This window comes from Melozone crissalis, unplaced genomic scaffold (genome assembly GCF_028551555.1).
Source record: "Melozone crissalis strain CALT ecotype California unplaced genomic scaffold, PUWL_Pcris_2 ptg000156l_1, whole genome shotgun sequence".
Taxonomy (NCBI): domain Eukaryota; kingdom Metazoa; phylum Chordata; class Aves; order Passeriformes; family Passerellidae; genus Melozone; species Melozone crissalis.
Genome location: NW_026535927.1, coordinates 153915 through 176446, shown reverse-complemented (window position 1 = coordinate 176446; position 22532 = coordinate 153915). Strand labels below are relative to the sequence as shown.

Below are 22532 nucleotides of genomic sequence, written 5' to 3'. Positions count from 1 at the left end.
TCAAGCCTGACCTTTCAGAAATGTGTTTGTTTCCTTTCCAGACTTGTTGCTGCCTCTCTTTGAGGTCTGAGATGTCCCCTGAGCTGGGGACAGGCAAAGCTTCGCTGCTGCCTGAGCTCAAGGTCTGCCAACAGCACATGGATTTACCAGCAGGGAAAATCCTGGAGTAATAGGAGTTTTGTGAGCTTATCCACCTCATTAAAGGTCCCAAGATCCCAAAGTGGACAGGTCTGAGCTCAGGTCTGGCTGCTTAGTCACACCTGCTGAACAAAGGCTTTGAGCAGGAGCAGTCAATAAAGCCCAGCTCCAGATCAGGAGCTTATTTCCTGCTAAGTTGATGAGAGTCTGTTACAGCCAGGCAGTTTAGAGAAAGCTGCTCTTGAAAGAGCCAGAGGAAATCCCTCTCTTTCTGTGCAGCTGGAGATAAGGAAGTTAACAGCCCAGGCTGGTCCTTCCTGGCAGGATGAGACACAAATGTGGCAAAAAAACCCCAGGATGGCACCGCTGTGCTGCGTAACACAAAGCTCTGCCTCTGTCTGGGTCATCCCAAAGCTCTGAAACCCAGCAGAAATTCTCCCCAAAATGCTGCCTTGTTCCCCCAGCCAAGCAAGACACCCTAGACAGAAAGTTATGGAAAGAAAAAACAGAAAACCCAAACTTGGGAAGATGTTTCAATGTGTCTCAGTCCAGGCAAAGTCACATCATCACTCACCCAACCACTCCCTGTTTTTATCACTCCAAAACAACTGCACAAACCTGAACATTCCATAAATATTGGAATATATCACCCTAAATAATTGAAATTAATATGTTTGCAGGGCTGGGGTTTGGTTGGGGTTTCCCTCTGGGTCTGGTCAGGTTTTTGAGGAACCCCTGCCCATCCCACCTGAGAACTGGATGGCAAAGCCCTGCTTGCTGGTGAAGAAGTCGGTGTTGAACTGCAGGATGACGGAGTTGAAGGTGCTGTGGATGTCCCCAGGCAGCCCCGAGCCGCTCATCTCCTTCAGCAGGATCCCGTTCTCCACCGGCCCGTCCCAGATCCGCAGCACGTCGTGGAACTCCTCGGTGTGGAAAACCATGAAATGGAGCCTGAGGGGCAAAAAACACCCGAAATTCAGGCCTGGAGTGTGGTTTGTGCCAAATTCAGGCAGCCAGGCTCACACAGAATGTGTTGTTTCATCTGGAATTCAGGCCTGGAGTGAGGTTTGTTGTGGTATTTTTTGAGTCTTGAATTTGACTCCATGTTTTTAGAAGGCTAATTGATTATTTTATTATATTATACAAATTATACTAAATTTTATGTTACATCATTATTATATTATATTATATTACATTATATATTATATTATATTATATTATATTATATTATATTTACATGATATTATTTATATATATTTACATATGTTGATATTATATATATATAATATAATTTATATTATATTACTTATAGATTATTATTATTATTATTATTACTACTAAATATTATGTTCTATATATTATATAAATTATACTAAACTACACTAAAGAATAGAGAAAGGATAAAGACAGAAGGCTAAAGGATAAAAATGAATCTCGTGACTCTTTCCAGAGTCTGACACAGCCTGACTGTGATTGGTTATTAAGTTAAAACAATTCACACAAAACCAATGAAACAATCACCTGTTGGATAAACAATCTCTAAATTACATTCCAAAGCAGCAAAACACAGGAGAAGCAAATCAGATAATTATTGTTTTCATTTTTCTCTGAGGCTTCTCAGCTTCCCAGGAGAAGAAATCCTGGTGAAGGGATTTTTCAGACATCCCCAAATCCCACCCTGTCCTTGGGGGTGTTGTCCAAACCCTCCTGGAGCTCTTGGGAATGTGAGCATTCCCTGGGGATGGAGCAGGAGTTGATCCCATCCACTCCTGCACTCCAATCCCACCTGGACAGGAGGAATTTCCCTGTCCCTGTTTGTCACTGCCCCATTTTCCCTCTGGCACAGCAAAATCAGGCCAAGCATGGGCAACTCAACCCCAGTGTGAAACGGGGACAGAAACCTAGAAACAGAAAAAAAAACTTCTGTAAAAAATAAACCCATCAGGTGCTGTGCTGAAATCCCTGCCAGCCCACAGAGGCAAACAGGGAAGCTTTCACTTGGCTGCTTTCCCATTTATCTGGGGCAAACATAAATAAATCAGGGGAGAGACATAAAAAAAAGGGGGAGGAAAAAAAAAAAAAAAAAGAAAAAAGCCCCACTGCAAAATCCTCAGGAACAAAATGATGCCCAGAGAAGCTGGGAGAAACCAAAAGAGCTGAATCATAAATCTCCCAAGCAGAGACCTTGAGCAAAGAGAAATAAAGCCAGGCCTGAGGAAAATCAGGATGGATGGTGCAGAGCTGTTCTCCACGGCTGCCTTGCTGTGATTAGGTTTGTTCCCAGCCTTAACTGGGCCCAGTGAGCCAGAACTGCTGGGAAAAACTAAAAACTCATCCCTGGAGACCTTGGGATCAGGGGGAGGCTGCCAGGGGTTGAGCTGGGCTGGGGGGACACCCTGGAACTGCCACCAGCAGCTCCAGGGCTGCCTAAACCACCCCATTTATCTGAGAAAAAACAAATTCAGGGGGAGAACACCTGGATGATCCAGGTGATCAGGCTGGAATCTGCTGGGGTATCAGATATGGAGTTCTCTGGAGCAAATCCAGCTATTCCACATTGACATCTCAGCTTTTCCCTCAGCCTGAGGTGTGAGACCAGGCACAGCCCCTGCTGCAGCAGACAATGGAGGGGAAAGGAGTTTTATTCATGAGGGGAAAGGAGTTTTATTCCTGAGGGGAAAAGAAATTGTATTCCTGAGGGGAAAGGAATTCTATTCCTGAGGGAAAGGAATTTTATTCTTGAGGGGAAAGGAGTTTGATTCATGAGGGGAAAGGAGAAGAAATTCCATTCCTGAGGGGAAAGGAATTCTATTCCTGAGGGGAAAGGAATTTTATTCCAGAGGGAAAGGAATTTTATTCCTGAGGGGAAAGGAATTCTATTCCTGAGGGGAAAGGAATTTTATTCCAGAGGGAAAGGAATTTTATTCCTGAGGGGAAAGGAATTCTATTCCTGAGGGGAAAGGAATTTTATTCCAGAGGGAAAGGAATTTTATTCCTGAGGGGAAAGGAATTTTATTCGTGCACTCTGACAATCCCAAATATTTCTCAATTATAGGCATGGAAATGCAGTAAAAAACAAACAAAAAATCCCACAAAAAAACCCAAACCAAACCAAACCAAACAAAAAGAACCTCAAACAAACAAACAAGCACCAAAAAAAAACCCCCCAAAAAACCCCAAAAAACCCCAAACCAACAAACAAAAAAACAAACAAAAAAAACCCAAACCAACAAACCAAAACAAAAGAAACCAAACAAAAAACCCCAAACATCAACACCCAAACCAAACCAAACCCAAAACAAAACCAATAACCAAATTAGAAACTGGGGAGATTATATTTATGTAAATATAAGTGTGAGAGTGGGGAAGCTCTGCCAGTTTAGCAAGGAGCAGAGAGGAGAGCCCAGCTCTACCCTGAGTGTGAACAACCCTTGGTCCCTGTGGGTCCCTTCCAGCTCTGGGTATTTTCTCTGCTGTTTTTAGATGAAACTCTGCAAAGTGGAACCTGTCAATACCCATGAAAATGGGAATTAACAACATCAGTGGAATTTCACAACACTGGGCTCAGGGGTTGACCACAACTCTGCCATGTCTCTGTGTCCTCTGCTCCCAGCTGGGTAAGGAATTTCCATCCATTTTCCACACAACCTCCTGCTTTTCCTCCACCTTCCTCCTCACCCCCAGCCCAACCAAGGCACTCCAAGCCCCCTCTGCAAGAGCAGCCCTTTCCCTTTCATGGCTCTGAGGTGCAGACTCATTTTTCTCGCTGTCTCACCCCCCCTGCCCTTCCCCTGGTGCTGCGCAGCTACAGCTTCATTCCAAAAGCTCTGGTGATTAATTTTCATGTAAGTTATAAATGAGAGCTTTATGCAATTGTATCATGCGTGAAGAGGATTATTTTTCCAATGGATTACCATAAAAATGAAGTTGCTGGGAATGTGCTCTCTCCACTCCCCTGAGATCAGCTGTGCTGCTGCTGGGGCTGGGAGATGAAAGGGGCAGGGAGAGGGAGCTCTGATCCCTGGGAAGGGCAGGGTCACCAGGTGTGTGCGGCTCTGACACCTTCCAGAACCTTCTCCTTTCACTGCTGGCCTCTTCCAAGCCTTTGGTTGATCCCAAACCTCTGCTCATGCTTTTAGGGATTACAAGAGCAAAGTTGCTGAAGCAGCCTTTGGATAGGGGGGAAAAAGGGACTTCTCTACTCTGTCCTATAAAAACCTTTTCCAGGAGAACAAAAATAGAGGAGATTTCGAGTGGAAGCTGCCTGTGCAGGGATTCAGCTGTTTTTGCTGTGCTTTTCCTCCTCTGCTCACACCCAAGCCCATCCATTATTGAGCCATTCTGAAGGGCAGCGCTAATGGAGGGAATTTCTGCATGAAATAAAAATGTGAAAACACCAGGCCAAACCTGCCTCCAGCAGAACTCCACGGGCTAAAAGCAGCACAGAGCTCACCCTGAGGGCCAGGCTGTGCTGGGATGGGTGCTGAGGCAGCAGGGAGGAGAAAATGGGATGGAGAGGGAAGGAATTCAGGATGGAACAGCAATGGGCTTGGGGTGAGCCAGGAATGGCTGAGAAGCACTGGGAACTCTGATGGGAGAGGATTACTACTACTATTATTATTATTATTATTATTATTATTATTATTATTACTACTACTACTACTACTATTATTTATCATTATCATCATTATTATTATTGTTGTTGTTATTCAGAACTTTTAAGGTGCATTTCTCCCCCTCAAATCCCACTCAGTCAAAGCTTGGCTTGCCCAAATATTCCAGTTTTTTTGTGGGTTTTGGCCAGCCTGGAATCCCTGGGAACACCCAGGGCAGCCCTGAAGGGTTTGGCAAACATCACTCAGGGGGTGGTGGGGCAGAAGTGAAGGATCAGGGAGAAGGAATTCCCTGGATTCTGGGACATTCCCTGTGATTTCCTACAACACCCCCATTCCAGGATTGTGTGGCCATTCAGCACTTTTGGGATGTTCCTCATTGATCTGGTGGAAAAAAGGGTTTGATTCTGGATGCATCCCATTAAGGAGAGGGGTGGGAAGCTGTCCATGGGCACCAAAGCTCATCTGGGATGTCTGAGCTCAGGAACACCATGGGCAGGACCAGGACATGGTCTGGTGTCACCACCCAGGGCTGAAAACAGAGGAGCAGTGATGCCTCTGGGGGCTCTGAGCAACCTGGGAAATAAACCCCATAAATCCTCAATCCCATCCTAAACCATTCCCTGATTCTGGAACCAACGCAGTGACTTCTCCCTGCTCGTCCCTCAGCTTCTCCCTCCTTTGCTTTATTTAATTTTTGATCTTTGTTTCTGCGAGAAATCCGTGGGGATTTTTTTGAAAAAACCAGCTCCAAGTGGGAAAGAAGCCAAACCACAGGAGCCCAGCTCACCCAATGGTGCACCCAGGCTCTGCCTCGATGGTCCAGATGCAGTTGAGGTTGTGGTCGTAGGGAGTTGGGTATCCTGGAGAAAGGATCCGTCCCGAGGTCTCTCCTCTGATTGTCCCTCCACACTCAGCTGGAACAAAAATATTTATGGGGTTAGGGAGGAGATTTGTGGCTTTCTGTGGCTCTTGCTTGGCAACAAGCTCACCCTGCAACAGAGATTATTCCTGGCTTTTTCCAGGGATTCTAAAAGCTTACAAAGATGAAGGGAATTGTTGAATTCAGCTGAGTTATCAGAGTTATTCTGAATTTCTGAACACCTGGCAAAGCTTCCCTGCACCTTTCTGAATCTCCAGGGAGCAAAAGCAGAGCCTGTCAGGATCCTGATTCCCTGCTCCACACGTGGGGGTGAAGGAGCTCTGCTCCTCTGCTTGGATTCATCAGAAAATGAAGGATAAGAAGCCAAAGAACTTGTAAATGTCGCTGTAAATGAACTGCAAAGAATGTGAGGATTTGGAGTAATTTCCATAACATATCCATTCAAATTCTGTAATTTTCATTTTTTTCCGTTTTCTTTCATTTCTTTTTAATTTCCACACGCTCAGACACGGCCTCATATCCAACACACGAAGAGCAAACAGGCTGAAGGTTAAGAAAACGCACAAATGGCGGAGATTTATCTTTTTACATCAATAAATGAGGCTGAAATCCCAGCCAAGGACTGGCCCTGCCTCCTGGGAGAGGGAACACGGAGTGCCAGGGGCTGAGCACATCCCTGGGTGTGCAGATCTCCCAGGGGACTCGGTGTCCAACAACTCCCCCATGTCCTGGGCATGGCAGGACGGGAATCAGCAATCAGCCCCATTCATTTAACACACAGAACCCCAAAGCGGAATTTGGAAGAGCTGCAGGTGAAAAGGGAACTCTGCAAAGGGAATTGAAATGTCTGGGGACGGGATCAGGTGTCAGGCAGCTCTGAAATAAAACTGGCTCTGAGCTGTCACACAGGACACACGTTGGTGTCACTATCAGGAGGTGGCACTCACTTCAACATGTCCAGAGTGAAAGGACAAGGCTGGAACAGCACAAGGAAGCAAAAATCCCTTGTCAAATGTGGGTTTAGGGCAGAGGGTTTCATGTTAGAGCTGCTTCAGGTGCTCTCTGTCTCATACAGGAGCCTCACCACGTTAATTAGTGGAGATGGGCAATTAACAGCAGAGTTAATGTCCATGGATCAGCAAAGGGTGGTCAGGGTGGGGAATCCAATTTCCTGGAGGTGCAGGAGGTGTCTCCATCTTGAGATGCCTCACAGAGGAGCCTCACCGCAACTTAATTAGTGCAGATGCAATTAACAGGAGAGTTAATGTCACATGGATGAGCAAAGCAGGGACAGAAGGTGGCCAGGGAGTGGGATCCAAGGAAATCACTTCCAGGAAGTTTTTCCATCTCAAGGACCCTCACCACAGACAACTTAATTAGTGCAGATGCAATTAACAGCAGAGTTAATGTCAATGGATCAGCAAAGTGTGGTCAGGGCATGGAATCCACAAGGAAATAATTTCATGGAATCCACAAGGAAAGAATTTCCTGGAGGTTTTGGAGGAGCAGGAGGTGTCTCCACCTTGAGATGCCTCACAGAGGATCCTCACCACAACTTAATTAGCGTAGATGGGAGTAATTAATAGCAGAGTTAATGTCAATGGATCAGCAAAGCTAGGACAAAAAAATGGTCAGGGTAGGACCATTTTTTGTAGGGTAGGGTGTGGGACCAAGGGTGTTCAGGGTGTGTGATCCAAATCTCGGTCTGGAGAGTGCTGGAGGAGCAGGAGGTGTCTCCATCTCGAGGACCCTCACCACACACAACTCAATTAGTGCAGATGCAATTAACAGCAGAGTTCATGTCAGTGGATCAGCAAAGCAGGGACCAAGGATGTTCAGGGTGTGGGATGCCAGGAAATCTCTCCTGGAGAAGGAGGAAGGAGAAGGGGAAGGAGGAGGAGGAGGAGGAGGAGGAGAAGGAGGAGAAAGAGGAGAAGGAGGAGAAAGAGGAGAAGGAGGAGAAGGAGGAGAAGGAGAAGGAGGAGGAGAAGAGAAGGAGGAGGAGGAGGAGGAGAAAAAGGAGGAAAAGAAAGAGAAGGAGGAGGAGAAGGAGGAGGAGAATAAGGAGGAGAATGAGGAGGAGAATAAGGAGAAGAAGGAGAAGGAGAAGGAGGAGAAGGTGTCTCACCCACACAGGTCGGCAGGGGCCGGTCCCAGGCTCTCCTCTCCTCTCCCCAGTCAGGCACACCAGCACCCTGGTGCCTCTCAGGGTGTAGCCAGGGTCACAGCTGAAGGACACTGAGCTGCCAGCAAAGTGTCCCTCGTCGTGCACCTTGTACCCAAACTGGGGCACGCCGGGGTCCTCGCACTTGATGAGCTCAAAACCTGCACAGGGAGCAAGGGCAGCTGTTGGCAGCAGGGATTTCACAGCCAGGAGGGTCTCACACAAAGCCACGGTGGGGTTTTCTTCTTACAATGATTTGTTGGGGAGCAAAGGGGCCATTCGGAAATCAGAAGGGTTTTAATTAATGTTGGAGTTTTGATCTGGATTTCGGGATCGCTACAGGCTTGACAGGAATAGTTTGATCAGATCCCAGGGAACAGGGACAGGGGAAGAGGAAACAGCCTTGACCTGTGCCAGGGGAGGTCAGGTTGGACACCAGCAGGAATTTCTGCATGGAAAGGGTTGGAAGGGGCTGCCCAGGGAGGTTTGGAGTGCCCATCCCTGGAGGTGTCCAAGGAACAGCTGCATGTGGCACTCAGTGACAAGCTGGGGATCAGGCACAGCTTGGACTGGGTGGGCTTGGAGGGCTTTCCCACCCTCAATAATCCTGGGATGCTGTGCTCTCCCACACTCCAACTCCACTTTGGGTACAAGATCACCCCAGAAAGGACTCTTTGCTCATGTGCAACACAAAACCACAAAAATACACCTTGACCTGTGGGATTGGAACTCACTGGAGAACTGCAGCTCGAAGCCCTTGCTGGTGTTGGCAGGGTCAGTGATGAACTCCAGCCACATGGAGCTGGAGGTGCTGTTGATGCTGGTGCCCAGCAGCTCCGAGCGGCTGAAGGTGCCCAGCAGCCGGGCAGAGCTGTTGGTGCCATCGTAGACCTAGGAGGGACAACAAATCCAGCCTGGAAAAGCCATTCCTGGGATCAAACCATCACTGCCCAGAGGGGCTCTGGCTGCTCCTGGATCCCTGGAAGTCTCCAAGGCCAGGCTGGATGGGGCTTGGAACAACCTGGGACAGTGGAAGGTGTCCCTGCCCGTGGATGATCCTTAAGGTCCCTTCCCACCCAAACCATTCCAGGATTTCCTTAAGGTCCCTTCCCACCCAAACAATTCCAGGATTTCCTTAAGGTCCCTTCCCACCCAAACCATTCCAGGATTTCCTTAAGGTCCCTTCCCACCCAAACCATTCCAGGATTTCCTTAAGGTCCCTTCCCACCCAAACCATTCCAGGATCTCCTTAAGGTCCCTTCCCACCCAAACCATTCCAGGATCTCCTTAAGGTCCCTTCCCACACAAACCATTCCAGGATCTCCTTAAGGTCCCTTCCCACCCAAACCATTCCAGGATTTCCTTAAGGTCCCGTCCCACCCAAACCATTCCAGGATCTCCTTAAGGTCCCGTCCCACCCAAACCATTCCAGGATTTCTCTGCAGTTTCACTGAGCTCCAGAATAGAGAAATGATGAGGAATTCATCCCACCTAGTCCCTGATCTGCTCACAGCAACACCCTGGGTTTGTCCTTTGGGGTTTTTTTTTGGGAAGAACCAGCAGCTCCTGATAAATGCCCTCATTTGGGGTCACCTCAAATTAAGGAATTTGCTCCTGGCACTGAGCTGATCCTGAGTATTGGAGGGAAAAGGGAAGGAAAGAACCAACCCACTCTGAATTCCAGCTTCAGGCTGGAAAAGCAACTCCAACCCTCCAGGATTTGTCCTACAGGTGATCCAGGAGTGGTTCCTGGATCCACAAGTGCAAACAGGGACAAATCCTTCAGGCAATGTGAGCTGAGATCCAGGGATATCAAACTAAAAGTCTGATTTGATGGAACTCCACAGTGCTGCCCACCTGAGGAGCAGCATTTCCACCCTGGAGGATCTGCACCCTCCTCCTCAGCCCTAATTTACTCTGCACACTGGGCTGCATCTCCTCAACTCTCTTTCCCAAGGAGCAGCTGCTAAAAAATCCACATTTTTCCCCCAGACTGACTCAGAGATGAGCCTTGATTTAAGAAAAACACAAATGGGGGTTTTTTCTTCCTTTTGTGAGGACCAAGAGCAGCTCCTCACCAGTGGAGATCGATAGGAACTTTCCTCAGATGAGCAGCTGATGACAAACCTGCTGAGAAAATGTAATTCCTCTGACAAGGAGTACATTCCTTGCATTAACAGGAAATCTTTCTCCCTTTCCAGTCATTTGTGAGCTGGAAACGTGGATTACGCCTCTCCTGGAGTGTGACACTTCAATGAGGACAGAGGATTCTTGGGAAGATGGCTCAGCACATCCTTGCAATATTAATGCCTCCTTCAAAACCATTCCTTTGGTTAATATAAAAAAAAACTCAGCCTGGATTTGTCTCCTTCTCCACAGAGTCCTGGAGCTTGAATAATCTCAGAAGAGTCTGGAGTTCTGCATTTCAATCAGCCCCTTTTTTGGGGACAAACCAGCCTTGATTCTTCAAAGCACTGAAATAATGCTGAAACCCTAACTATTCTGATGGAGGAGGAGTTTTTCTTGTGCAATTCCAGAGGTGAGAGCTGAATTTTAGCTGGTATAGGGGAAATTTGGGCTTCCAAACTGCCATGGGAATCACTGGGATGACACAGAGGTCGCTTCCACCTAATCCCACCAAAATTTTAGAACCTTTCTGGTGGATGAGGAGTTTTCCCTGTGCAATTCCAGAGGTGAGAGCTGAGGTTTAGCTGGTCTGGGGGAAACCTGGCATTCCAAACTGCCATGGGAATCACTGGCATGACACAGAGGTCGCTTCCACCAAATCCCACCAAAATTTTAGAGCCTTTCTGATGGATGAGGAGTTTTTACTGCGCAATTCCACAGGTGAGAGCTGAGGTTTAGCTGGTCTGGGGGAAATCTGAGCTTCCAAACTGCCATGGAATCAGTCCATGGCATTGGGATGACACAGGTCACTCCCACCTAATCCCATGAGAATTTTAGAGCCTTTCTGGTGGATGAGGAGTTTTCCCTGTGCAATTCCACAGGTGAGAGCTGAAGTTTAGCTGGTCTAGGAGAAATCTGACCTTGCAAACTGCCATGGCAATCACTCCATGGCACTGGGATGACACAGAGATCATTCCCACCTAATCCCACCAAAATTTTAGAGCCTTTCTGATGGAGGAGGAGCTTTCCCTGTGCAGTTCCAGAGGTGAGAGCGGAGGTTTAGCTGGTCTGGGAGAAATCTGCCATGGCAATCCCTCCATGGCACTGGGATGACAAAGAGGTCACCTAATCCCACCAGAATTTTAGAGCATTTAGAGGTGTTGCTCTCCACTGCCCGAGCCAGAATTACCTTGAGGACATCTCCTGCCTCCAGCTCGAAGGTCCTGGCTTTCAGCTGGATGCCCTTGCCAGGCTGGCTCTGGATGGAGTAGATGCACTCGTGGTTGTTGTTGTAGTTCAGGGGGTAGTTGGGCGACAGCAGCACACCCTGGGTGCCCGTCACCGAGGAGCCACACTCAGCTGCAGCGAGACACAAAGGCACATTTCAGTGACCCCACGCGTCTGCTGGCCACAGCACACATGCAGGAGGCGCCTCTGAAGGCCACAGCCGCTCAGCCCCTCCTGCAGCAGCAAGGAGAGGGCTTTTCCCTGTTGGTATTCACTACAACCTGTTGTTATTTACCACAACCATATCTCTACAACCTGCTGGTGTTCACTACAACCTGTTAGTATTCACTACAACCTGTTGGTATTCAGTACAACCTCTTGTTACTCACCAGAACCTGTTGGTATTCACTACAACCTCTTGTAACTCACTACAACCTGCTGATATTCACTACAACCTCTTGTTACTCACTACAACCTGCTGGTATTCACTACAACATGCTGGTATTCCCTACAACCTGTTGTTATTCACTACAACCTCCTGTTACTCACTACAACCTGTTTTTATTCGCTACAATCTGTTAGTATTCACTATAACCTCTTGTTACCCACTACAACCTGTTGGTATTCACTACAACCTGTTGGCATTTACTACAACCTCTTGTTACTCACTACAACCTGCTGGCATTTACTACAACCTCTTGTTACTCGCTATGACCTGTTGTTATTCACTACAACCTGTTGTTGGTCACTACAACCTGCACACTGTCGCCTTTCCCATCAAATTTTCCTAGCCAGGCTTCTCTCCTCTTTCAGAATCTGTGTAAATGTAAATCTGGGGGGAATTTGGGGAGGAATCTGTGTAAATTTAAATCTCTGTGAATCTCTGTGAAATGTGAGTGGATCTGTGAGAAATCTGTGGGAAGTTGGGGGATCTGTGTGAATCTGTGGAGAATCTGTAGGAATTTGGGTGAATCTGTATAAACGTAAATCTGTGTGAAGCTCTGTGAAATCTGTGTGGATCTTTGGGAATTTGGGGGGAATTTGGGGGAATCTGTGGGGGATCTGTGGGGAATCTGTGTAAATGTAAATGTGTGTGAATCTCTGTGAAATCTGTGTGGATCTGTGGGAAATCTGGAGGAATCTGGGTGAATCTGTAGGGGATCTGTGTAAATGTGTGTGAAGCTCTGTGAAATTTATGTGGATCCGTGAGAAGTCTGTGGGAATCCGGGCGAGATCTGTGAGTAATCTGTGCAAATATAAATCTGTGTGAATCTCTGTGACATCTGCATGGATCTGCAGAAAATCTGTGGGAAATGGATATAAATCCGTACGAATCTGTATGAATTTGTGTAGATCTGCTCAGAACAACCCCACGCTGAGGATTTTCTGTTCCTCCTGCCGAGCTCCCACACGAGCCAGCCGTGACTCACTGTTTTCCCAGCCTGTTTACCCTGCAGGATTTTCTGCTGTCAAACACTGGCTGCCTGCTCCTCTGGGGCTCTGCACGCAGGCCTGGGGACAGTCATCCCCTAGAGCAGTTTTTGGGATCAATCTCATGTCCCTGAGTCCTCATAGCTCCTGGAGCTGAGGGAACCATCCCAGGGGAGGGACGCATCTCAGAGCAGCTCCTGGATGATGAGGGAACCATCCCAGGTGAGGGAACCATCCCAGAACAGCTCCTGGAGCTGAGGAAACCATCCCAGGTGAAGGAACCATCCCAGGGCAGCTCCTGAAGATGAGGGAACCATCCCAGGTGAGGGAACCATCCCAGGTGAGCTCCTGGAGCTGAAGAAACCATCGCAGGGCAGCTCCTGGATGATGAGGGAACCATCCCAGGTGAGGGAACCATCTCAAGTGAGAGAACCATCTCGGAGCAGCTCCTGGAGCTGAAGGAACCATCCCAGGTGAGGGAACCATCCCAGGGAAGCTCCTGGAGCTGGAGGAACCATCCCATGTGAGGGAACCATCCCAGAACAGCTCCTGGAGATGAGGGAACCATCCCAGAACAGCTCCTGGCTCTGCTGCTCCTCCAGGGAAGGGTTAAGCAGCAGAGGCACCCACAGGAGGCTCTCTGGAGGAGACTCTTTGTCCTCTGCTCTTGCCAGGGATGAAAAGCTGGATTTTGGCACAGATTCCCCAGGGACAATGCTGGGGACATCTCAGGGAGCTGTCCTGGCCACAGGGCTTGGACAAAGGAACAAAAACCACTCCGAGCCCTCCCCAGACCATCTCCAAGATAGGAGCTGAATGCAGAGTGTCTGGAAAAGCAATTAAACCTCCTGTGATCTTAATGAGTCAGTCTGCCTTTTCCATCCCTATCCAGGCAGATCTGAGCAGCACTGGGGACATTGTGACAGAGCTGTCACCCTGCCACGGAGCTCTGGGCCATCAGCCCTGAGTTTGCCCTGCTCTGATCAAGCCAAGCTGTTAATTCTGAGCCAGGAGCAGCAGCCAGGGTTGTCCACTCAGTGCTGCTGTCTGAGGCTCCAGTTCAAAGCTCTGGAAATGATTTTTTATTTTGATTTTCATTCCCCTGATGAGCTTTATCTGCAGCCTGATTGTTACTCCTGCCTGTCCCAGCAGAATGAGGCCCCAGAGCTGGAAATTCAGCACAGCTGGCTCTGCTGGGGAGATTTGCTGCTGAAATTCTCCCTCAAGGGTCACCTAACCCTAACCCACAGCTTAGGACAATCTCCTGAGCAGGTCTGGCCACCAGGTGAGAGCCCTGCCCTGACTGATCTCGAGGAATCCCACAGGCTCAGGGTGAGCAGAGCTGGGAATGATTTTCTATTGAAATTCTACACCAAAAAATAAGTGTGACATCCTTTTTCCCACGGCCTGGAGCATCATCCCCCAACCCTGCTCTGGATGGTCCCACTCTGGGGGATGTCACCCATACATCCCAGGGGATGTCACCTCTCCATCCCAAAGGATGTCACCCATCCATCCCAGGGAATGTCACACACCCCAGGGGTGCTCCCATCCATCCTGGGGGGTGTCACCCATCCCAGAGGTGCTGCCATCCACCCTGGGGGATGTCACTTATCCAGGGGATGTCACCCATCCATCTTGGAATATGTCACCAATCCCAGGGGTGCTCCCATCTACTCTGGGGGATGCCACTCCTCCATCCCAGGGAATGTCACCCATCCCAGCTCCCATCCATCCCAGGGATGCTCCCAACCATCCTAGGGGTGCTCCCAGCCATCCCAGGGGATGTCACCTCTCCATCCCAGGGGATGTCACCCATCCCAGGGCTGCTCCCATCCATCCCAGAGATGTCACTCATCTCAGGAATGTCACCCATCCATCCCAGGGGATGTCACCCATCCTAGAGGTGCTCTCATCCATTTTGGAGGATGCCACCCATCCCAGGGGTGTTCCCATCCATCCCAGGGGATATTACCCCCCCATCCCAGGAATGTCACCCATCCCAGGAATGTCTCCCATCCATCCCAGGGCATGTCACCAACCCATCCCAAGAACGCAACCCATCCACCCTGGAGGATGTCACCCATCCTAGAGGTACTCCCAACCATCCTGGGGAATGTCACCCATCCATCCCCAGGAGGTATCACCCACCCCAGGGACATCACCCACCCCAGGGCTGCTCCCATCCATCCTGGGGGTTGTCACCCACCCCAGGGCCGCTCCCGTCCATCCCTGCCCACCTCAGGAGTGCAGCACAGCGGGGCCAGCCAAGCAAAATGAAAGCACATGACCACCTACCAACACACCTTGGCAGAGGCGCACTCCACACTCGCCGTCGCCCGCCCAGGCAGGTGATGCGCGCCGCGCCCTCCAGCCGGTACCCGGGGAAGCACGAGAAGCTCAGCACGTCCCCCACCCCGAACTGCAGCCCCTTCCTGATGCTGTAGGCCGGCACCTCGGGCTCGTCACACGGCTCCAGGTCGTATTCTGGAGGGGGAAAACGGGGGTTGTGGGATGGGAGATGGGTTCTGTCCTCCACGGAGAGGAGATGAGGGTCCAAGGGAGCTCTGAGCCTTAATCCAGCTGCAGTGAACCCATGAGGATGGAATCCCGTTTGGGCCATGAAAACCCACCTGGATTTCACCCCAATCCACAGCTCAAGGATTCTGTTCTTCCTGTAAATGACATGAGGATCCAAGGGAGGCTCTGAGCCTTGATCCAGCTGCATTTTGCAGGGAGGATGGAAAAATGAGGATGGAATCCTGTTTGGGCCATGAAAATCCATCCAGATGCCACCCCAACCTAAAACTCAGGGGTTCTGTACTCCCTGGAGAGGACACAAGAATCCAAGGGAGCTCTGAGTTTTGATCCAGCTGCATTTTCCAGGGAGGATGGAAAAATGAGGATGGAATCCTGTTTGGGTCATGTAAACCCAGGTGGATTTCACCCCAGCCTAAAACTCAGGGGTCTGCCTTCCCTGGAGAGAACACAAGGATCCAAGGGAGCTTTGATCCAGCTGCAGTGAATCCATGAAGATTCCAAACCATGAAAACCCACCTGGATTTCACTCCAACCTACAACTTGGGTTCTGTCCTCCCTGGAGCGGACATGAGGATCTAAAGGAGCTCTGAGCCTTGATCCAGCTGCAGTGAATCCATGAGGATTCTAAACTATGAATATCCACCTGGATTTCACCTCAACCTAAAACTCAGGGGTTCAGACCTCCCTGGAGAGGACATGAGCATCTAAAGGAGCTCTGAGCCTTGATCCAGCTGCAGCGAATCCATGAGGATTCCAAACCATGAAAATCCACCTGGATTTCACCCCCAGCCTACAGCTCAGGGATTCTGTCCTCCCTCTAAATGCCACAAGGATCCAAGGGATCTCTGAGCTTTGATCCAGTTTCAGTGAACCCATGAGGATTTCTATTTCCCCCTCCACCTACAACTCCCTCCCAGCCCCTGCATCCCAACCACCTCCGAAGGCAACAGGTCCCAGTCCCTGTCACAGTGACAGGGATGGGGATTTGTCACTGTCCCTGTGCTGCAGCCCAGAGAGGATGGATTGATCCGGGTGGGATTTCTGCTGCCTCTCCTTTTCTAATCCTGGAAATGGATGATCCTGCTCAGGGAAGGCAGGAGGACGCTGAAGCTGCTGCTCCAAGAAAGGTCACGTAGGATTCTGGCCAACAGCCAAACTCAAATCTCTGACCCCAAAGCAGCCTGAAGGAAAACTCTTTTGAAGGTGTTTTTGGCAACATCTCCAAGTCCAAAGCCTGTATGTTAACATATATATATGTAAAGGGAGCTAAAAATAGAACTGACTCCTGGTTTTGCTTTTCAAGATAGGAAAGAAACCTTGAAATACACTGAAAATGAGAGTTATAATTAGAGGCGAGCTTTTGAAAGGCAAAAAGCCATTTTCCCCTCATCAAAATGGGAGTTAATTGGAAATTTTCTGACTGGTTTCCACATGCAAATCCCTGACTTCAGAGGCCAGGAACAAAGGCACTGGGAACCAGGTTTCAGCTGCATCTATGGCAACAGCTCTGCCCGTCAGGGAGGGTGCCAGACCAAGCTCCACAGGAAAAATGGGAATTTCTCTCTTTCCCTGGGTGCTGGAGTGGCAGCTCAGGACTGGGAAGGACACGGGGACAGAGGGAAGAACAGCAATAAAGCTCCTGCCCTTCACTGGTTGTGGTAGGGAATTGCTTCTGGGGCACTCAGGCAGCAAAGATTGACATTCCCTGGAATGGCAGCACTTGGGAGTCACTTGGAGGACTCCAGCCCAGAGGACACAGTCAAACACCTCGTGCCCTTCAAGCAGAGGCTGCCCCAGTGCCATGAGCTGCCCTGCAGTGCCACACGTCCCTCCTTTGGTCCCTCTCCAAGTCCTCACGCTCCTCCTGACAGACAGCTGCTGAAAAATCAGGATTTCCTTTGAAAAATTTGGATTTCCTTTGAAAAATCTGCATTTTGGATCAGCACACCCACTCAAAGGCACAAAGGCACCATCACCGTGAGGGTTGAGCAAGCACAGCTCAGCAAGGGATTGCTGGAACTTCTCTGGGCAGGAATTTTTTCCCTCAGCCTCCTCCTGAGTCCTGGAGTCAGGAAAATCTGGATCAGAGCCCTGCTGGGTGCAGCAGGAGGGGGCTCCCATCTGGTACTACAGCAAGGAAAAAATAGGGGAAAGAGGGGAAAGGGACAGAAAGGGAGAAAAGAAGGGAAGGGGGAAAGGAAAGGAAAGGAAAGGAAAGGAAAGGAAAGGAAAGGAAAGGAAAGGAAAGGAAAGGAAAGGAAAGGAAAGGAAAGGAAAGGAAAGGAAAGGGAAAAGGAAAGGAAAGGAAGCAAAAAGGGAAGGGGAAGGGAGAAAAGGAAAGGGAGAAAAGGAAAGGGAGGACAAAAAAAAGGGAGAAAAGGAAAGAGAGGAAAAGAAAAGGGAGAAAAGGAAAGGGAGAAAAGGAAAGGGAGGACAAAAAAAAGGGAGAAAAGGAAAGAGAGGAAAAGAAAAGGGAGAAAAGGAAAGGGAGAAAAGGAAAGGGAGGACAAAAAAAAGGGAGAAAAGGAAAGAGAGGAAAAGAAAAGGGAGAAAAGGAAAGGGAGAAAAGGAAAGGGAGGACAAAAAAAAGGGAGAAAAGGAAAGAGAGGAAAAGAAAAGGGAGAAAAGGAAAGGGAGGAAAATAGGAGAAGGCAGGAGGGAGGGAAAGAAAATAAGGAAAAGAAGGAAGGGACAGAAAGAAGGGAGGCACAGAAGGAAGGGAGGCACAGAAGGAAGGCTCGGGCTACTGCTGTCACCTGAGAAGGTGATGTTGAAGCCCTCGTAGGACATGGAGAAGTCAGAGATGAGGCGGATCTGGGCCGAGAAGTTGCCGAAGAGCCCCGCGCTGAGCGGCGCCGGCAGCCGCGAGCCCGTCAGCTGCTGCAGGGGCTGGGCAAAGCTGGAGTTCTCCGTGATCAGCAGGTAATCGTGCCCGTTCTCCAGGTGGAACGTGTGGAAGGTGAAGAACACGCCTGCAGAGAGAGGGGAAACCACAGGTGGAGTCATCCCAGTGCCCAACCCCAGCTCCCCACCGAGGGCAGGGGGAAAAATCACACTGGAATTGTGGATTTGGGTCTGGTGGAAGTGAAATCAATAAAAACCCTAAATCTGGGGTGTGGGAGCAGGGCCAGGCTCTGGAAATGTTGGATTCCTGTGCCCTTGTCAGGGTGACACAAACTTGCTCCAGGGACAGAGCAGCAGCTGAGGGAGCAGCCCAGGGGAGCCTTTATTCTAAAAATGACTTTTAAACGGAGAGCAGCGAGGTTGGAGTTGGGAGGGCTCAAAAATGAGAGTGCTACAGAAGGAATTCCTGCCTGGAAAACCAGGACTGAATCCCAGCTTGAAGGTCAGGGAGGCTTTCCCAGAAGTGTGTCAGAGGTGCAGCTGCAAGGACCTTCCCATGATGGGCTGAATCAGAGAATCATGGAACAATTTGGGTGGGAAATGACCTTAAAAATGGTTTTATTCCATTCTCCTGTGTGTGGGCGTGGCTAAATCCAAATAAGGAAATGTGGGCGGGGCAAAACCCAAATAAGGGAATGTGGGTGGGTCTAAACCGAAATAAGGAAATTTGGGCGGGGTAAACCCAAATAAGGAAACGTGGGTGGGGCTAAAACCCAAATAGGGAATGTGGGCAGGGCTAAAACACAAATAAGGGAATGTGGGCAGGGCTAAACCCAAATAAGGGAAGGTGGGCAGGGCTAAACCCAAATAAGGGAAAGTGGGCAGGGCTAAAACCCAAATAAAGGAATGTGGGCAGGGCCAAAACCCAAATAAGGAAATGTGGGAGGGTCTAAACCCAAAAAGGGCATGTGGGCAGGGCTAAAACCCAAAAAGGGAATGTGGGCAGGGCCAAACCCAAATAAGGGAGTGTGGGTGGGGCTAAACCCAAATATGGAAATGTGGGCAGGGCTAAACCCAAATAAGGACATGTGGGCAGGGCTAAACCCAAATAAGGGAATGTGGGCAGGGCTAAACCCAAATAAGGAAATGTGGGCGGGAGTAAAACCAAATAAGGGAGTGTGGGTGGGGCTAAACCCAAATATGGAACTGTGGGCAGGGCTAAACCCAAATAAGGACATGTGGGCAGGGTTAAACCCAAATATGGAAATGTGGGTGGGGCTAAAACCCAAATAGGGAATGTGGGCAGGGCCAAACCCAAATAAGGAAATGTGGGCAGGGCTAAACCCAAATAAGGAAATGTGGTCAGGAGTAAAACCAAATAAGGGGATGTGGGAGGGGCTAAAACCAAATAAGGACATGTGGGCATGGCTAAAATCCATATAAGGGAATGTGGGCGGGGCTAAACCCAAATAAGGACATGTGGGAGGGGCTAAACCCAAATAAGGAAATGAGGGCAGGACTAAAACCCAAATAAGGGGATGTGGGATGGGCTAACCCCAAATAAGGGAATATGGGAGGGGCTAAAATCCAAATAATGGAAGGTGGGTGGGGCTAAAGCCCAAATAAGGAAATGTGGGAGGGCTGTCCCATGGGAGGGGACACCTTCCCCTATACCCTACTTTTATTCACCTTTTCTTGCCCAAAATAAACCCCACAGCAGCTCCAGCCACGGAAATGCCAGCCAAACACAGCAAAACTATTTTGCCTCTTCCTCCCAAATTCAATTTGAACGATTTGAAACATTTGGGGAGAAGGCTGTGACCTTGCTGCATTTGTAAATGAGCCAGAGAGGAGTAATGGATTACTTAAAGTCCCCTTCACACCTCCAGACACACAATGGGAAGCACTTCAGGCTCCTGCAGGAGCCTCCAGCGAGGTGATTTTTCATGCTGGAATTCAAACACCATTAGAAACACTCATTCTCTGGAAAATAATTCCAGCTTGGAAATAAAATAATACAAAAAAGAAAAAAATCAACAAAAACCAGCAGTGAGAGCAGGAGCCAGGCAGGATCTGAGCTCAGGAACTCTGTCACAGCATTGTCACACCGACTTAACAAGGCAGGGAGATGCCAAGCAATAAAAAGCCTTTTTGCATTTAGATGGATTTTTCCATGCTGATCTCCCAGCTCAGGGCAGGCTCCCGAGCCTCTGCTCGTGTGGGATTGGGATTGATCCTGCTCAGAATCCTCCAGGAAACCCCAGGATGGAATTTGGGAGAGATCCCTGCTTGGTTTGACCAGGTTATTTCATTTAACCCAACAATTCCCAAATAATTAGAATTATAAAATAATAATTAAACCAATAACCCAAATAATTCCCAAGAATTCCCTGGCTCTGCATGCCACCATTCCCAAAACACAGCATCCCAAAGAAACAGCAGGAAACCTGCAAAAAAAGCCCAGAGGAAGATTCTCCTCCTTGCTGCCCATTCTCTATTAATTTCTGGAGATCAGGGAAAGCTCTGGAGATCCAATATCCAACCCCACAGCATCCAATTCCAGCTGAATATTCCATTTATTTATCCCTGGCCCTCTCCAAGTTTTTCCTGGAGCTTTGCTGCTCACATGCAGCTCTTCCCTTCCAAGAAGTGAAGGTCAGAGAGGCTGGAAACCAACAAGGAACCTTTCCCATGGGATTAGGAATGAAGGAATTGTGGGATCATCCCACAATTTATCCCTCACTGCCCTTTATTGTCCCAAAAGGATTTTTATATCCAAAGCTTAGGACTGACCTTGATAATTCATTCTTTATATCCATTCTGTGGAGAACATTTTTTAGTCCGCAAAACTCCACAAAAGCAGGAAACTTCCAAGAGTTTCCAAATTGTTTGCTATTTCTACCAGAAGCACAAAACAGAAATAGATCTGACCCGAAAACTGGGATGTGGGGAATGCAAAATGACTTTATTCTCCTCTGACAGCAAATTTAAACCCTCAGTTTTAGCAAACCCAGCTTAAGGAACACAAATAACATCACCCCTCTAGAATCAGCACAAGAACAATTCAGTTATCCTGGAGAACATGCCCAAATTCCAAGTTTTTTAAAGTAAAAACTCCAAGCAGAGGGCACAAGGCTCCTCCAGCACTGAAGGGTCGAGGAACTGTAGCAAAAAGGGCTAATTATAAACTCATTTTTAAGGATTTGTGACCAATTAAACCTTTGCTCTGGTCTGCAATTTACTGTGGCACAAAACATCTCTGCAAACACGAGGTTGGGCTTTTTTTTTTTCTCTCCCCATTCTCTGCAGAAGAAACAGCAAAACAAATAAAAGGAGAAAAGAAATCACTTTGAAGCAATGAGATTAAAAATAATGGTCTCTCTTTAGGCATTTAAATACCTTTAAAATTAAACTGCTTTTAAACTCCACTTGCACAGCCTGGGAGTCCATAAAGTGTCACAAGAAAATAATTGTTGGAGCAGTTGGGGCAATTCCAGGACTCGTGTGGTGGCCATGTGGGAGATATTACCAAAAAAACTGTGAGAGGAGGAGCTGAGCACCTCCAGAAATCCCTCAGGAGGGGAAGATCCCTCTCTGGGACAGGGAATGGTGTCAGGATCTCTGCATCCACATCCTGACTTTTAGGATCAGGCCACAAAGGTCTGGAACAGGAGATAACACAAAGCTCTGCTTGATAAGAATTTTCCCTTTAAAAGGTTAAAGAGGTGACGTCAAAACCCTCTGGATTTTGTCCAGGGACAATGGAATCATCATTTCTGAGAGGAACTCGTGGATCTCACAGGGAAAAGTTTCTCTCCCACTGCCTCAGTCCTCTCCTCACCTTTGCCATGGGATGTTTCTATGGTCCATGTGCAGTTCAAGTTGTTGGGATAAAAATCAGGGAAGCCTGGGGAGAGGATGGTGCCACTGGAGCCACGGATGTAGCCCCCACAGAGTGCTAAAAACACAAAAAAACAGGAGAGAAAGAGTTCAATAATCCAGACTCTTTCACAAGCTAGGAGGAAAAAGTAAAAGCAAAACCCAACCCAGGAAAATCCAACAAACGAGAATGATCGACCCAAATCCAATCAACCCAAATGACAAAATCCAACAAAATCCATGGACAGACCCATCAAAATCCAACAAAATCCATGGATTAAACACCACTGGGAGCTCTCCAGCTGCTGCTTTGGCAATGGGTCTGCAGGTGGAAACACCATCCCTGTGGGACCCAACAAAAAGAGGAAAATCCAAAAGAGACTGATGAACCCAAATCCAATCAACCCAAATTGGGTTTTGTGGGTCAAAATCCAACAAAATACATGGACAGAGCCACCAAACCCCATGGATTAAGCACCACTGGGAGCTGTCCAGCTGCTGCTTTGGCAGTTGGTCTGCAGGGGAAGGGTTTCCAGGGTTTCCAGCAGCTGGAACCACCATCCCTGTGGGATCCAACCAAAAGAGGAAAATCCAACAAAATCCATGGACAGACCCACCAAAATCCAACAAAACCCATGGATTTAATGCCACAGGGAGCTCTCCAGCTGCTGCTTTGGCAGTGGTC

General features: G+C 48.6%; 1 pseudogene; it reads right to left on the bottom strand.

Annotated features, from left to right (window-relative positions):
* Positions 1-22532, bottom strand: part of LOC128948755 (CUB and sushi domain-containing protein 2-like) — a 137947-nt pseudogene that overhangs the window by 61292 nt on the left and 54123 nt on the right.